The following is a 17,368-nucleotide window of genomic DNA, read 5'->3' on the forward strand; positions in this document are numbered from 1 at the left end:
CCTCGCCAGCCAGCCAGCTGAATACCAGAAGGAGACACAAGGCATAAAAGAAATCAAACCTTCAAAAACAGCGTACCAAATTGATTAGGCAACACTGGAAGAATGAGTCTTACAGGAGACACTTTATTGTGTGTATGTGCCAAACATGTTTATGATTTCCCTTAAAAGACCTATCTTGCATTATATCCTGGTTGTACTTCAGGAGTTTGTGTCCCACCTGTGTATCGCACAATAAACAACACTGCCTCCATTAGAAGAGTGTCCCTCCCAGGTACAAATCACCTCCTGAAAAGGCACTAAAAATGTCCTACCCTGATGCTTCCAGAGCTGCACCATGAGCAGGAATCTCTGACTTTCCCAACCGGGAGCAGGAGCATTCAGCCTGTATGCACAGACAGCACTGCAGAGCTTGTTGGACTGCCTATGGGTGCAAGGGAGGTGCTGGCCACTCACCCAGCTCTACAGCACATGATGCAGTCTGTAGATCTCCTCCTCTCACTCAGAACTGCAGTTCTGCTGAGCCATGCCATTGTTGCTGCCCCGGGCATTGGACAGAAAGCCCCCTCCATTGAAGCCCTCTGCCAGGAGCACCGAGGGGATGTAAGGCAGCAGCAGCACAGCACTAGCTCAAGGAGCACCCATGGTGCCATGCCCAGGAGGTACCAATGCACAGCTCTCCCCTGACACAAAACCCTCCCATAAACAGAGCAGAGCCCAGGAGCGCCCCTGAGAGCCATCCTGACACAGGATCAGGAAAAAAGTTTGAAAAAGCCTTACAAGAGGACAGAAATCTATGAAACTGCTAACAGATTCACTCAGAAACCTCAAGTCAGAAACCTCCGCTGTTCATGCAGGGAGCAGTGGCTGGAATTTCAAATATGAAATATACCATCTACCCTATACCAGACAATGCTCTTCATTTTGTACTGAAATTTAGTACGGGGGCTGAGACTTCCTATGCCCACTAGCTGGAGAGAGCTGTGAAACCAGTCCATGCTCTGCCCATGCTCTGCCCTTTTTCATAAAATAGATGGTGAATAAGATAATGGGAAAAAACAACCTTAAGCTCAGCACAAAGGGATTCTTTTTTTCATTACAGCACAGAAACCACATGGCATAGGCATTTTTTCATTTAGCTTTCTTTGTGTTGGTTCTTCTTTTCTATCAGGTGTCGAGCTGGTGAGGCTGACAGTCACCCTCATTTACCTGGCAGACCCCAGCTGCAGGTAAGGTCTTTACATCACAACAGTGCTGCTAACATTTTCCCTCTAATTATTTTTGCTTAGTATTCCATTTCCAGGTCCAAAAGTAAGGAAGAGCTTCAAACACTTGGAAGAGGTGCCTCATCCTAAAGAGAATTATCCAGAAAAACTGCAATTCAGAATTAATAAAGCCTCATGTCTTTTCTACAGAGGTTTTTTGAGTCTTATATGCAAAGGAGAGTTTTTCATTTATCAGGCAGCAGAAAGGGAAGGGCTTTCTACCAGGTGATTTTGAAATTCTTGGTCAAAGGTTAACTTGGTTTTTAACTTCAAAGTACAGAAAAACAGAGAGGTTGAAAGAGTACAGTAAAACTTCAGAGGGATCTTTCCAACCTGAAACCAGGCTATGAAGGCAAGTAAAGCTGCCTTCTGTGCTACACCTTTCCTTGCTGTTGGTTTCACAGGCAGCTCCTAAGAAGGGAAAAGGCAAAGTCCGTTTGGGAAAGTTTAAAATATAATCAGATTTTTCTGGCTCATGAGCACCAAAGGTGGAAAGGCAGTTTCACTAATTAAGATCTGAACTCGTGCTTCGACTTCAGTTTTTCATAATGCTACTAGATATTTTAAAATATGGTACTCATTCATTGCAGGGTGCAGCACCCGCAGGGCAGTGAGTAATGGTTTTACCCTTGCTTCAGTACTGGCAGCAGCATGTTGGACTGGAAAATGAACCTCTATTTCCTATCTATTTTTATAATCAGTTTATCTGCCATCTCCTTAATTCTTACCCCCACATGCACACGAGAAGCAAAACATTTGAATCTCAGTTCTAGGCTGAAACGCGCTCGCAGTGCTGCCATCGACAGCTCACCGGCGACACTGACTTGGGGCTGAGGACAGCACTTGGCCCCAACCAGTACATCTGTGGTCTCCATGAAAAATTCATGAGCTAAATCTTTTCACTTCTTCTCTAAACAGGGGACAAAAACGAGCGAGTCATCACTTAGTCAGCCAGGGAATGATTCAAAATCTAAACCTAGGATATCATGTTAAGGAAAGTAACTGGTAATAGATACAAAGTATATTTTCTTCCCACAGCAGGAAAAAAGGACAAGATTAAGTTATTCCATTTTTTGCCTTTTTTTTTTTTTTTTTTTTTTTTTTTTTTGTTGCGTCCATTAATTGAAAATGTATACAATACTCACTAAACATAGCAATAAGATACCAGACACAAAATAGAAATCTGGAGTATTACATGCCCCGATATATTTTGCTGCAGCCTTGAAGTCATAGCTGTTACTGAGTTCTGGTTTATTTGCAAGCTTTCCTGTTTCCTGAAACACAAACATCACTTCTGTATTTTGTGACTAGCTCTGTATTATGAGGTGATATTAGCTGAGGAGGTGGCAGCTGGCAGGAACTTTTGATTCGAAGGGTCCTTTCTAACTGATACACACAGAGCTCTGTATTAGCTCTCACAAGATGTACTGTTTACTAAAGATGATTACCCACGAGTAAATAATGAGTCATGATATCCTCAAAAAGGCAAACACACAGAGTTAAAGAATAATTTTTAACATGGGTAACCAGACAGCACTGAAAATTGAATCACTTAGGTGTATTTGTCCTAATTAAGTGCTAAAAACCAGAAAGGCTATTGAAAATAGACATAATTACATAAAAATATGTTGGAAGATCTTGAAAAGACTGTATCTCTTTTCATATGACTGTAAAGTACCATTTACAAATGGGTAACATAGAAATAGGTACATTTAGTCTTAAATGTATGCAGGTACAAACAGAAAAGAGATTTTTATTTGGACAACACAACACAAACAGACCATGGTAATTTTGTCATTCTTCATGGATTACTACGCTATCCTTACAAACAATTCAGACCAAACATATTGGAATTCAGGCAAGAAAGCAGCACAAATTTAACACCATAATTATAATAGAGATGCAACTGCTCATTTTTACTATATGTTATCAGATGACCTCCTAGCACTTTGGGAATTTAACGTCAGGAAATTCACCTCCAGACAATCACCAACAGTGGTGAAATAGTCTCTCCTTCATTATTGCTACTCCCATATGCATCTTATTTCTATTGCTACCTTACACATTTCTAAAACCACCACCAGGCTCCAGAAGTTCCTCAGGGGAGTATGATGACAGAATGAAGATTATGAAAAACAAGCTTACATCCACTATTCACCTGTAAGGATTTTGCCTGAAACAGTTTGCTCCCAGACATTCTGCAGAGCCACCCAGACACCTGTGAAGCTCATCAGCAGTTTTAGAAGACAAAATAAATTGTATCTAGTGATCCTTTGTGACTTTGCAGCAGCTGAGAGTGGTAGGTCTGGAGACCATAAACATACTCTACGAGAACTGCAACTTTTCATTTAAACTTCTGAAATGTTCCCTTGTAAGGACTATAGTAGAACAAACTGGATCCTAAAAAAAAAAATAAATTAAAAATTAAGAACAACAAGGAATTACGTGAATATAGGAAACACCAAGCACCTAACTTGCTTTCTTTGTGAACACTGCTGTGTTGGAAAAAGATCCACTTGAAATGGATGTTGTCCAAATGTTAGGACTAATGCTCTTCATTTGATGTCCTACATTCTGAAATCAAGGGTGTCAGGATATATTTTAAAAATTCACGAGGACGAAGGAGTCCTTTTGGATTTCTTTGCACTGAAAAGCACTGAAGTTCTACGATGACACCTCTGCTCAAACCCAGGTATGACCACCCCATTTTGGGGAGTGCTACCCAGCTGGAATACCAAGCAATAGAGGGGGAAAAAGCTGGTAATTCTGACATGGAGACAGGGTAGCTTTTCCCCCCTTTCTTCCCTGTCTACTTCTCCTAGCATTGGTCTTGAAATGTAATCTCTCGTGCTTTGACCAACCTACAATCTTCATATAGTTAGTCACAGCTCTGAGTTTTTGATTTAAATTAAATTAAACTTGTGTTAAATTAAATGTAACTTGTGATTTTAAATCACAAGTTTCACGAAAGCTGTCGTAATATTTTGAACAGTGTTTCTTTTGAGAAGAACCAAACAGCCAGTGAGATGGCCAACCACAGCATGGATCCCACAACCTGCCCTGCAACTTTTCTAAATTACAGACACACTTCTGAATTAGGGTCGCAGATAACCTGTAACTCTGCAAGGTCCTCCTCCTTTTCTGGCTGAGTGGTGATTGTTAAGATCACTGAAGAGGCACGGAGTAGCTTTAGCTGCCAATGTTCCTAATAAGATAGATGGCACTTCCTCCCTGACAAGCCACAAACCTTAAAATACTACCAAAAAGAGAAGGAAAAGGAAGAAAAGGTCAGCGCAATCAGAGCACTTCAGCTAGAATAAAGACTCCTTTAGGGCACTTTAATTTCCAGTCTGAAGCTTAAAGGGAAAATTAAATAAAATCTAAAATGTCACACAGTGCTTATAAGATTGCATATGCTTACTTTAGGCAAATACCCCTGAATCCTATTTTTTGCTGTATCTTGCTTTATATTATTGCATATGTTTAACTGAGGAAAAATATTACACTTAAATAAGGAAATACTTCAATGTATTTTCCTTCCTCCTTTCCATGATGGAAATGCCTCATATTTCCAATGCTGTTACACTAGAGTTAAATTAGGTCAAAGGCATTTAGTGTTCAAAACCAGGACATATCACTAATACCAAAAATGGTCATGGAAGAGGGGACTTCAGTAGGTGCCTACCCCTCATTCTACCAAAGTTTTATCGTTCTATAATTCACAGCTGCTGGTGCTTTACACAGCTTAATTCCTATCGACCACTCCCAGGGTGGTAATACCATCACACATGGACCAAAGTCTAGGAAGTAAATCGCCTTGTTAAAAATTTTAAACCCCTCATTTTTTGCAGTAACCTTTCACCAATTCTTTCAGCAAATACAAGGTCACTAATGGATGTATACAGACAGGGTGTGTATATGTATGTGTGTGTATCTATATATATATATATATACACACATATTTGCAGTCTTTTCTAGTTTAATTCTTGTTTCACACTCTATTATTTTTCAAAATCTTGCCTGAATTCTTTGCTGCTTAATCTCTTCTGGTTAGGAGAAAAAGACTAAATAAGGAGCAGTACACAAAAGGGAATGCAGTGTTCTATGACTGGGCTTGTGTGAGCTACAGGAAAATGGTACAAAACTGAGAAGAGCTGGGATAGCTGTAGCATGACATCATGACCTCTGTTTACAGACACAAATTACATCAGCAAAGTGACAGTGTTCTGAGTGACCCTGCATTGCTTGACTTTCATTACTGTGCGTGTCTTCACTTTACTGATTCTAGTAATTTCCTCCAATTTGATAACAGTCTAACAAACACATACTTCTACATGTCCAAGCAGAAGACCCAATTTCACTGTCAACACAGCCAGATCAAAGCAGCTAACCCGTTGTGGAAACAGCATGGCCAACACCCTAATAATGCCCCAATTTCTTCTGTTAACCAAAGAGATAAAATTATTCTTAATTAACAATGTGTAATTCAGCATAAACATAACTTGAACATAAGTGCTGAAAGAAAGTGAAATTCATTAACTCAAAAATACAATGTGTTTGCTCCCAGAAATTCAGCTGCTGATCTACAAAATGTTCAGAAGATACAAAAATACGTGCTATGCTGCACATCCAGAGATAATAGGAGAGAACAGTATCTTAATTCAGAAGGTTTTGCTCTATTTGTTGAATTACATAATGTTGATTAGAGGACATTAGCTTGTATTACAAAGAGAAGAGCATTAATTGCATTCAGTATCAATACCACTGGCTAATTGACATATGGGAGTATAAGGAGCCTTGAGTTTTCACAAACTTTCACCAAGTTTTTCATAAAGATATCAGTAAATATGAAATGCAACAATATTCAACAATGAGATTCCACATTATAACAGAAAAAGAAAAAATAGAACAAAACCAAAGCCTAAGGTAAGGGTCAGAAAAAAAAATACATAAGAGCATGGTATAAATTTAATCCCCAAATCAAGATATTAGACTTGCCATATACACAGATGCAGATGGCTGGGTATACTGATTCCAAATTTAGCACTGTAGATAAAATTACTTCCATCTTAAAACCACCCTGTAAGCAGATAATTTTGCTCAGAAAACTGTTGAGCTTTGGAAAACAGCAAGCTTGTATCACCTACCTTTATTTTTGCCTTTCTCAATTCTCCAGCCATAATAGCCACTGAAGACAATCTCATTAAGTTTCATTTTGGAGTGCTGACCCCGATTTCAAACATTGCAGGAAGACATGCATCTATTTAACACATGTAATGCTGACCCAATTTAAAAAATCATTGCTGGGATCATTGCTTTTTCTTTCTGACCTTTCACTCCTGGGCACTACTTAAAGTCATAATCTGCCTGTAATATTCACTGAGACTTTTCACGTGGAAGTGAGGCAGTAATTCCACCCCTTTGATATTATTAAAAAGGTAGCTTGTTCACCACTGGGAACATCACTGCAGAAAACACAATTCCAAAGGCTGCTGGCATCTGCTGGCTATAACTTAGTACCTCAGATTTGCTACGCTGAGACAGAACATAAAAGGTGTGACACCGGACATCATTTTTTCTGACTCAAAATGTATCCACCAAAAAAAAAATGCAAAAAGCATGCAGCAAACACGAATCCCTGAAGATTATCCTCAGTACAGATAACCTCAACAAAAGTGAAGCGATTAAACTCTAACTTCTGATCTGTCCATCTGCTTTCCCCACTTTGTCCTGCTCTCCACATGGGAAAACAGGTGAGGTCTTGAATTACTCATATGTAGCTCTGTAGTTTTGCCCACACCCTTCTTCCTGTTACACCATCACCCAAGTGTTGTGAAATCTGGAGCTCCTAACAGAGATTGCAGATTTTAACTTCACACAGCAATAGGTAAAAGCTCAGTCCTATTCTATCACATGCCTTGTAACATCTGCCAGGTTGAATCTCTCAAATTCTTCCTGCCTAATGCTCTTTCTGAGTTTAAATATTTCTTCTCTTAAAGAAGAGAAAACCCAACACTGAGGTTTCCATAGTCCTAATTTGCAAACTGTTTCAAGCTCTTTTAGATTAGATTACTCTCCAAAGCAAACAGAGTAATGCCATACTACTCTCATGTCCCAAACACAGACCATCCTAAGACTGTGCAGGGCTCACAATGCCTTTGCTTCTTTCAGCTGCCCATCCTCACACAAACAGCTTTCAAGCTATTTAAAGGAGCAAGACCTAAAGAAATATTGACAAGATTAGGCATGATGTATAAGGAAGCACTTAGCAAGAAAACATTAGAAAAGAAAATCAGTCTGTAGATTTGATCTTGTAGATCTGGGCTTCAGGGGCAAAAGTCTCCCTTTACATATCTTTCGTGCACCATCAAATAATTAATTCAGCTGCAGAGACCTGTGATCATCAAAACCGACTACAGCTATATTTATACAGACACGTTTTGAAGAGGCTGAGGTCAAGTTAATTTGGCTTGGAGTTGAACTTCACAAAGAGGAGCCCAAGCTTTTTGTCTTATTGCACACTATGTTTGCACAGCCAGCAAGCAATACCCTGTCAGCAATCCAATTCCCCTTTTCTTTCTATCTCCACCACAAATTGATGATCAACCTTCCTGCTAGTTCTAAGCTGAGGGAATAAACTGATAAAAATATTGAGAAATTATTTTTTTCAGGAAAAAGGCAGCCCGCACTGTTATAGTAAAACACAGGTCAAAGTAACATGAACTTCTATTATAGGCATGAGTTTCTAGCTGCCATTTGTGGATGAGCTCTATCTATGAGCAAAGGTAAAGAGATGTCTGGTACATGCCTGGCTGCCAGCCAGTGTCCACACTGGTCCCCACAGGGCTGCCTCGTGAGCAGGAGTAGCAGTAATGGCACAGGGAAGATTGCTTGAGCTCAGGTTTTGTGGCTGCAATTCCAACACTTTCTTGCTTCCAGAACCTGGGTTTCTTGCTAGAGAGACAAGTAACCCTAGAAAGAGATTTCTGAAAATGCACTGGGAGCCAAACTGGACAGCAAAGTTTGAGGGAGAGGAGAGGGCAAAGGTTCACAGAGTAGTCTGCTTATGTAAATTTAGCTCTTTACATTTACATTCGTATGAGCAAAGTATAATCAGAAAATTACTACTAAACAGCAGGCAAGTTCTGGCTCCTTTTTAATCCTATGACTCTTTCTATGGGATCAAAGGCAATGATCCTGAGAATTGGCCTCTTATGTGAAAGGTGAGAGCATGAATTCTCTTTCTAAGTTTTAAGTAAGCTCATAACTCTGATCTGTGCATGGAAAATATATTTAGAGCACCTTTTAAAGTTACAGAGGAGCTTCAGTAGTTTGTGTAGACAGAAGCAATATTATTTGCTCTGTTAATTTGGTATAAATTCATAATTTTTTTTTACTCTCTTTAATTTATTATGGGGAAGCCTGGCATACCAGCTTAATTTGAAAGTGTGCTTTACACTTTCCATTGAATTAATCTACCTTAAATTATTCTGTATTTCACTCAGCTCTATCAAAGGAACTGCGGTTCTCTTTCAAAACGTTTTCAGAAAGTTTCAGTCAAGGAATGCCTGAGGCTGCAGACTGTCCATTCCACCATCTGCTCAATCAAGCAGGGCCACCTGCAGCAGGTTGCCCTGGACCATGTCCACCTGTTTTTTAGTATCCCCAGGGATGGAGATGTCACAATGCCCTCTGGGCAAACTGTACAAAGAGTCATAGTATTTCTGCAGAAGTAGCAAAGGAAATGTTTAGAGTTGGGCTTTTTTCTATACGCCAAATTTTAATTTTTTTTACTTTCAACTACTTAAATTCTATTCATTGGAAGTGAACCAGTAATTTGAAAGGAAGGACCTTATGACAAGGATGAATCCTGCTGTCCCAGTGAAAATAATAGTCTAGTCAAAAAGGAAAAGTGGCTTGCCTAAGTTTATGTGTGCTTCACAAACATTTCTTGTAGTATGTGGGAAAAAAACCCCCATGTTTCATCCAGATTCTGGAATTTATAAGCTAGCATGTATTTTAGAAGATATTAACACATCTGAAAACAGAAGGGAGCGCCCTCCATATATGTATGGTTTTCCATGTACATGGTTCCATGCAAGGAAATGGCACTGAAGAGAAGCCACTGCAGAGCCAAAGCAAGGAGACTTACCCATGTCACTGCAAGTAGGATGGAGAGATGAGGATGGCTAGCCCAGGGAACTGCTCTATAGAGACAGTTCGACCAGAGCCCTTCCTCCCTTGGGAATTACAGAATCCAGCACTTTCCTTCCCCCAGGTCATGCTATTCCCATTCATGCCTAACCTCCAAGCACAGAAAGTACTTCCCAAATCTAAGAGAGTGCTTTGATATGAGGTCTGTAGAAGAGATAACAGCAGAAGATCCTTCTGCCTTGCAAAACACACTCCCACCATCCACCCACTGGAAAGTCATGGCCAGAATGACTGCGAGCGCATTCCCCACATCCTACCGTGAGAGTGGCAGCAGCTGAGATTCATCTTCCCTGGGCAGAGGATGAAAGCACACAGGCTTCCAGGGAGGCCTGACTATCAGAGCAGTCTCTGGGTTCTCCCAGAGTTCAATGCAAATTAAGACAGCTGCCATCAAGATGGTATCTTGTGCAACAACCTACTCGACAAGAAAGAAGGTTTTGTGCATTTTTGGAGGGTACGGAGGCTATCACCATTTATGTCCAAGTCTCACAGCACGGGGCAGTGCTCACATACACAGCCAGCAGAACTGCCAGGTAGGGCTGCCAGGCAGGAAGATGCCAAATGGCAGTGAAGACAAAAAAAACCTCAAATAACTCAATACTCAGTAATGCAAAAAGTCAAGAAGGCAAAAGCACAGGTTCTGGTCAACAAAACGGCAAGTGGCACTCCTTGGGCTTATCCCTTCTGGTGGCATGGAGACCCTGTAAGAAAGAACCAGGTGCATGGCAGCTGCCCTCAACATCGGCTAGATTCAGAACTGGAGCAACTGACAGGATGTTCTAAGGGGAAAGAAGGTCAAGGATGCTATCTCCATGCATAAGACTCTTCAAAAAAATGAAATGTCTCTAGCATCCCTGTCCCATTTCTGGCAAAGGAGAAAAGTGTGAAGTGTCTGAGGCATGGGACTAGGGGCAGGGGAAACAGGAGAAGCAAGAGAAATAAAGAGAGTTAAACAGTTTGCAACAATTAAATAAAAAGTTGGGTAGTCAGGTTAGATACCTTCATGGTGCAGAGGTGATTTTCAACTAAAATTTACAACTTGTGAAAAATTACTGTCACACGTGTAATGCACAGGCAAGGACCACACGCCCACAATATTCTACATAACCAACTGCATTCACTGTGATCTGATCCCAAGTTTCCTGGTTTTAAAATAAATTTAAGAGGAGGTTTCAAGGATGGCAATTATTACATAGGGCTAAACACCCTGAAAAGAGAAGTAATACCATCCATGGACTCTAAAGCTTAGTTTACCTGCATATATTCAAAGAGGCCTGAATTAAAGCTGCATATCAAACCCTAGTTATGGTATTTCTTCTCCTTTCTTTAACCTTAATAATCAGCAACTTCTACAGTTAAATAGTTGATCCAAGTCCTCTAGCCCAAGCTGTTTTATTCTGGTCACATAGAAAATTTCAATAAAATAAATCACTTCAGTAAGTCACATCAGTGAATTGGGCACAACACAAAATACATGCAGTTCAGCACTGCACAGGAAGCACTCTCTGTTCCAGACACAATTTTCTCTGTATTTTTAGAAATAAAATTATACTTTAATATTTAATGAAGTAATTATTTTGCTTTAATAATTAAATTTGTCACAAATACTCTGCAGGGGAATATTTTTTCAGGGCAGATGTGCATGCTCATGTATATTCTGGAATTACACGGATACAACCCTGTACAGACTCTTTCCCTGTTTATCTAACTGGATAATGCATTTCACCTTATCTTCTTTTAATGAGAAAAAATGCAGTGTAGAAAGCAAGACACCTAACTTATAAAATAAGGCTCAAGATAAACCCTTCAATTTCGTGAAGGGAGGAACACAGTTATTTTAAGAATTATACATAAATGTTACAGCTCATAATTATACTTTGAAGCACCTTGCACACAAACATGCCACATCTTTTTTAAGATGTATGAAATATTAAAAATAAAAAAGAGCCGGGGACAAGTTAATAAATCATGGGAATAAAACTATTTTAATGTAAAGCTAGAAAACAGAACAAAGTCATATGAAGGCAATCCCACCTGTCAAAAGTTGCAAAAAGGTAGGCAAATGAACCAGGAATGATTTTGTGCTAAAGGTCGGAGGAAAAAAGCAATGCTAAAGAAGAAATAGCTTAAATTTATTAGTGGTCATTCTTTCCACTGGTAGGAAACCAAGCAGCAGCAGCAGCAGCACTCCACACCTGCCAAAGTGGAGCTGGGCTGGAGCACATGGCAAGGAGCTGGCACAGTGGAATCAAGAGAAACAATGCAAAGTCAAGAGTGGGAGGTGTGGAGATAACAGGATACTAAAGGGGGCCAAGGTGCAAAACCAAGTCAGGGGAAGAAAGATGTGAAGGTCTGCAAATGAAAATGTAAGAAAGGAAAAGGACCACAGTTCAAGAACCTTGTACAGATGTAGATAATCACAGCAAACATGACACACAACTCAAGGAAGCCAACTTGCAATGGTGATGAAAAAAGCTCTTCTTACCCACAGAAGTATATTTTTTCTTGTGAATGTTTTGAAAATGGTTCATCCATATGCATGTCACTAAGATATCAGTTAGTGAGCAATTGTTCAAGGATCCAACTACTTGCGTAGTTGACAGATACTTCTAATTTTCTTCAAAGAGCTCCTTTATTTTCCTACACCACAGCTGTTGCAAAGCACATCTTACTGTCAAGCAACATTGGTGCTGTACCTGTGGCATGCAGTTCATGCCAACCAACTCTCGTGAGGTATCCAAGACAGTTAAACATCAAAAATGAAAAAAAAAAAAAAATTAGCAGGTGAGCAGAATGAACTTCTGCCCGAGATAAAACAGTAATCATTGTGTATGCAAACATACATGTGATTTGGTTCTACATGTACCAACTTCACTCCACCCAGAAGAAGAAAGACTTAATGCTTGGTTTGACTCTAAATACACTTGATGAGACATTGATCTTCTTGCTCTGTTTTTACCTTACTGTTAGGCAGCTTGATAATCAGTCCTTTCATTTCTTCCAATGGAAAAACAGAACCCTAACTTATTGGGTTAGGTTCACCAGAGGACACAGAACAGTCTAGAATGATCATACCGCTCTCATGCCTATAATCTAATTATAACATAAGAGTATTTTAGTGCATCAGTAAAAATTATTACAGCTTCTCTATATTTAAGACACGTGAGGATACAGAGTATTTTTTAAACTGTGGTTTAATCCTTTGTTCTTTCATTAGTTCACTAGTTTCACAGGATATTTAATTTCTAATAAGCTAAAATGGATTAGAGTAAAATGAGAATTTTTATTACCAAAGGCATTCAAAATTGAATACTCAGGTTAACTTTGGTATGTCAAAAAAACCCCATTTTATTTGCTTTCAATTTACTCCTCTCTAGTTGCAGGCTTACATGCACTTTGGCAGTGTGACCATACACTGAAAAGGTTAACAACAGACACAACTTTTCCAACCAGTCTTTTTACTTTCATTGTCCCCCTACTATGACCATATTTAAATTAAGTAGTTGTGATGAATAGTGGAAACAATCTCATTCACGTGTTGTGAATTAAATGAGAGAAACAACTTATGCAAGACTCAATTACTTTATTCAAAATGTCCTCTTGGACCACATACAACTGATGGAATAACACAGAATTAAAGGAATACAATTGTTTAATCTTTACACAGAAATTTATCGTCTGCCCTTGACTTTAATGACGAAGGTTCTCATAACACATGCAAACATTGTTTGTTTAGTTATCCCTGTACAACACATAAAATCCTAGCTCATCCCTAAGAAGGGAGATTATTTCTCCACTGCACCATTAATGACAAGTTTAAAAAACGCCAGCAGCAGTACTGCCACATTAGTGGCTATGTGAATTATTCTGCTAACTCTTTTGATGGGATAAATTAAGCCAAGGAGTTCCCTGGACTAAGACTTCTTCTCCCACCCAGAGGCATTCCTTCAGTTAAGCAGATAGAAGGAAAGGACCTTGGTGACTTGGGCAGAATTCTGTTGTCATACACCTGAAGAGTTACCAAACAGCTATTATTTATTTACTTAAATGGGGCCGTGCAGGAGAGAATCTAGTATTACACACATAGCCATTTCTGATATTTGGAAAGAAGGGAACAAAGATGAACTGTGGAACTATTAGGAAAATCCTTCCTGATTGATCCTCCGACCGTTTCTGACAGTGAACTCACACATTTAGATCCTGGCCATAATCTCTGCAAACCCAAGGCATGGATGTGCTGCCTCAGTCCCTGCAGGTAGGTGAAGAATGCCCCAGCACTATCTCCACCTTTCCTCCAGAGGCCAGATTCTCATGGGTTTTGGAAATCCCACAGGAAAAAGGACAAGATGGAGAAAAGATGCAGCTCTGCACTGCTACCCTGCACCTTGCAGTACAGCTCTGCTTTCTGCCACAACAGCCATCTCTCATTTAAGAGCAAATTAATTTGGCTGGGAAGATTAGCACTTTCCAAGTCCTAGGAGGAAATCCAAGGCATGAGGGCTCACAGTAATTGTGTTTCACCTGCTTTCCCTCATCTCAGCTTATTTACCTGAGCTTCTTTCACATGCATGTCTCTTTTGCCTTCTTCTACTCTAAGTAACAAGCAAACCCCAAATCAGTGAACCAGAATATGATGGTGGAGAGATAATGAGCTCCAGAATTTCCTTTTCCAAGGAGCCAAAATTCCTGGTCTCACCCTTCCGGTGGCAAATGAGATTCTTGCTGGAGGACGTCCTGCCTCAAATCAGGTGGGTTTTTTTGAGGTTTCATCCCTTGACTCCCTTCCAAATGGAATCAAATTTCAAGACAGGCTACACTAGACAACAAACTCTGACAAACTTCCATAATTTAAGTTTAGCAGTCCTTCTCCTCCCTACTTTCTCTTGGCTGGGGTTTTACATATAGCCAAGAGGAAAAATCCTGCTCATCATCAACAACAGGGAAGCCAGGAGAGAATATATGCCTACCACAGGTATGTGTTATTCTGCAAGCTTCTTCACAGAACACCAGTATCTGTTATCACTAACAACTTTCTCCTCTTCACATTTGTAAGGAAAAAACCCCAAAACACAAAAGACAGCAAACAACCATATATACTGGACAAGGGAAGTACAACATGGACATCAGAGAAAGCATGTCTTATGACATAAGATGTCCAGCTCCTGCAAGGTCTTGGAAAAGTACCTGTAGAAACCTGTCTCCAGTGTAAGTAGCCTTCAGAAAAAGCACTTTCAATTTTTTCAAAATTGCCCACGTCATACTCACATAATAGGAAATGATCAGATAATAAAATTAATGCTGCAGCATGTAAGAGAACAAATAAAAAACACCACCACTTTCTACTAAGCAAAAGAACATTCTCACAAAGAAAGAGACAGCACACAAAAAAATTGACTTTACATAATGACTTGGATATGCAAAGAATTTCAAAAGGACTGAACAGTTTAGAGTAGCCATGATATGCTAAACACCAGCTCATACAGGATTCTATCCAAAATCAGTAAAAATCAATGGCAGATTTTCCATCAACTCTAACAGACTTTGGTTTGAGCCCTTTAAGTTCTGGAAATCAGAGTCCACAGAGTTAAAAGCAGATGAAAACCACAGCTAAATCCTGCCTTTTCCACCATGGAGCCATAAGACATTTGAATTTCCATCCAGCAGCAGCGCCCTCGGTTTCACAACTGGTACGTCAGGACTAGATTATTCCATCATTAGCAAGTAACAATGGAACACACCAGCTCATCCAAAGGTCACCAATTCAAATAAACTGGAAGAAGGCTGAGACTAATTTAAGGGTCCTGGGACTAATATGAAGGGTGATTTCATGCCAGTTGGCAGAAAAGAAAAAAAGCCTTGTCAGGAAGGAAGTAGGCAAACACAGTTTCACAAAACTTTTGTTGTTATTGCATCTTAAACAACTGTTCTATGAGAAAGTGAAGGGCTAAACTTTCCAGTGATTTCCTCCAGGTTCTTCACTTTAAAATGGCCATACATTCAGATAGCTGTGATATTTAGAGTTCAAATAAGGGACAGAACTCAAGCCTCTCTGTGAGGCAACGCAACTAACCAATGCAACTGCATTGATTATGGTAAATTCTCCTGAAAATTACCTATTACAGAAATTTCTTGTAAAAGAGCAAACCCTTTGCTCTGTTGTTTTGGTTTTTCTTCTCAAATGTTTATTCAGAAGGGAAAACAGGAACCAAAAAATCTATAAAATTGTCTCAACACACAAGTAGTACTGAACTATAAAAGGAAAACAAACCATTTTTTATAAAAATATCCAGTCTATCAATTATGCAAGCATACATTTACGACAGACTAAGTTTTGTAAATAAACGCTAAATATGTTACTATAACTAGCAGATGGCTCAGTTCGAATACACGAATTTTGTGTTAAAATACTAAAGGGAACACGGCTTATACTGTAGAAAAAAATGTCCAGTTTGCCTTCCTGGTCAGACCCGGTATTTTTACAGCATTTTTAACCTGTGTTTCGCCTTCCTCCATCCGCATCACAGGAGGGTAAACAAGGTTTCGGGGGACCACGGGGCAATGGGGCTCCTACCACTCACCAGAACAGGTGCGATCCCTCCTTCCTACCGGCACCTCGCCGACAATTTTGTCTTTGCCTTTTTACTCGTACGCTGCCTGATCAATCCACCCACTACAAGCCTTCCTCGTCTATATCCAGTTAACAATTAACACATTTGGCTTTTTAACTTCGCGGATTTCTGTCGTTGTCGTCGCCGTCGCTTTAGAAAGTCAAATAGAAAACTTCAATGGATAAACTCTTAACGGGGAAATACCACCTATGCTGCAAACATAAATAAATCAGGAAGCGCCGGCAGCCGCTCCCCCCGCGGTGATGAATACCGGCGGTGCCGCGGCTCCCTCCCTCGCTGCCTGCCTGCCCTCCCGGCCGGGCCGCGCCGCCGCTCGCCCCCCGCCACCCCCGGATGCTGCTGCTGCTGCTCCTGCGGGCGGGCGGCGCCCCGACGGCCCGGCGGAGCTCCGTCCCCGGCAGCGTTTGCGCGTCGCTGCCGCCGCTCTCCCCGCCGGTGACGGCTAAATATAGAGAGCGGCCGGGAGCGCGGCTCGGCTCCCCGGCGCTCGCCCCGCAGCTCCCCGGGGCGCTCCGGGACGCCAACCTGCGGAGCCGGCAGCCCCCGCTCGCCCACGCCCACGGTCGGGCGCGCTGCCCGCCGAGCGCAGCCCGCGGACTGACCCACCCGCGGCACTTACCGGGGACCGCTGCCCCGCGCCGCTCGCCGCCCGCCCTCCCGGGCGCGGTGCGGTGCGGTGCCTCTCGCCGCGTCCCTCCCGCCAGCCGCCGTCTGGCTGCGGACGTGACCTGGATTCCCCCCGCCTGCGCCGCCGCCTCCCGCGGGGCCGCGCACACGCCGCGCCGCGCTGCGCCCCCCCGGCCCGGCCCGGCCCGGCCCCGCCCGCCCCGCCGCCAGCGCTCACCTCCGGCCGCGGCCACCCGACCGGACCCGCCTCGCCGCGCCTCCCGCCGCCCCGAGCGACGCGCGGCGGAGCGGAGCCCAGCGCTGGTTACGCAACGCGCCCCGCGGCCCCTCCGCGCCGCGGAGAGGGTCGCCGGTAGGCGGGCGCGGGGCGGAGGGAAACCGCGGCGGAGCCGGAGCCGAAACCGCCCCCGGCGGCCACTTGTAGCGCCGCTGGAGCCGGGATCCCCCCGCGGGCGGTGCCCGGCAGGGCGGGCCCCGGGGCGCCGCCGGTGACCGCTTCGCCCCGGGGGCTCCGACGGAGAGGTGCGGGCGGCGAGCGTCTGCGGGCCCGGGGAGCCGCTGCGCGGGCACCGCGACGCTTCTCTGCTTCGAGTATTAAAATCCCGTGACCGCGGGTCGTCCTGTCAGAGCGACACG

At 42.2% G+C, this 17,368-nt stretch overlaps 1 protein-coding gene across 2 annotated transcripts in view; it reads right to left on the reverse strand.

Annotated features, from left to right (window-relative positions):
- Positions 1 to 17,039, reverse strand: part of THRB (thyroid hormone receptor beta) — a 156,306-nt gene extending 139,267 nt beyond the window's left edge. The window contains exon 1 of one of the 2 annotated variants that reach the window (XM_058805378.1): positions 16,950 to 17,039. The gene's annotated coding sequence lies outside the window, so the exon portion shown is untranslated. Of the gene's footprint in view, positions 1 to 16,724; positions 16,800 to 16,949 lie in introns of those variants that run through there. The other variant, XM_058805386.1, reaches the window with a different exon arrangement.
- Between the last annotated feature and the right edge of the window lie 329 nt (positions 17,040 to 17,368).

The sequence above is a fragment of the Ammospiza caudacuta genome, chromosome 1 (assembly GCF_027887145.1).
Source record: "Ammospiza caudacuta isolate bAmmCau1 chromosome 1, bAmmCau1.pri, whole genome shotgun sequence".
Taxonomy (NCBI): domain Eukaryota; kingdom Metazoa; phylum Chordata; class Aves; order Passeriformes; family Passerellidae; genus Ammospiza; species Ammospiza caudacuta.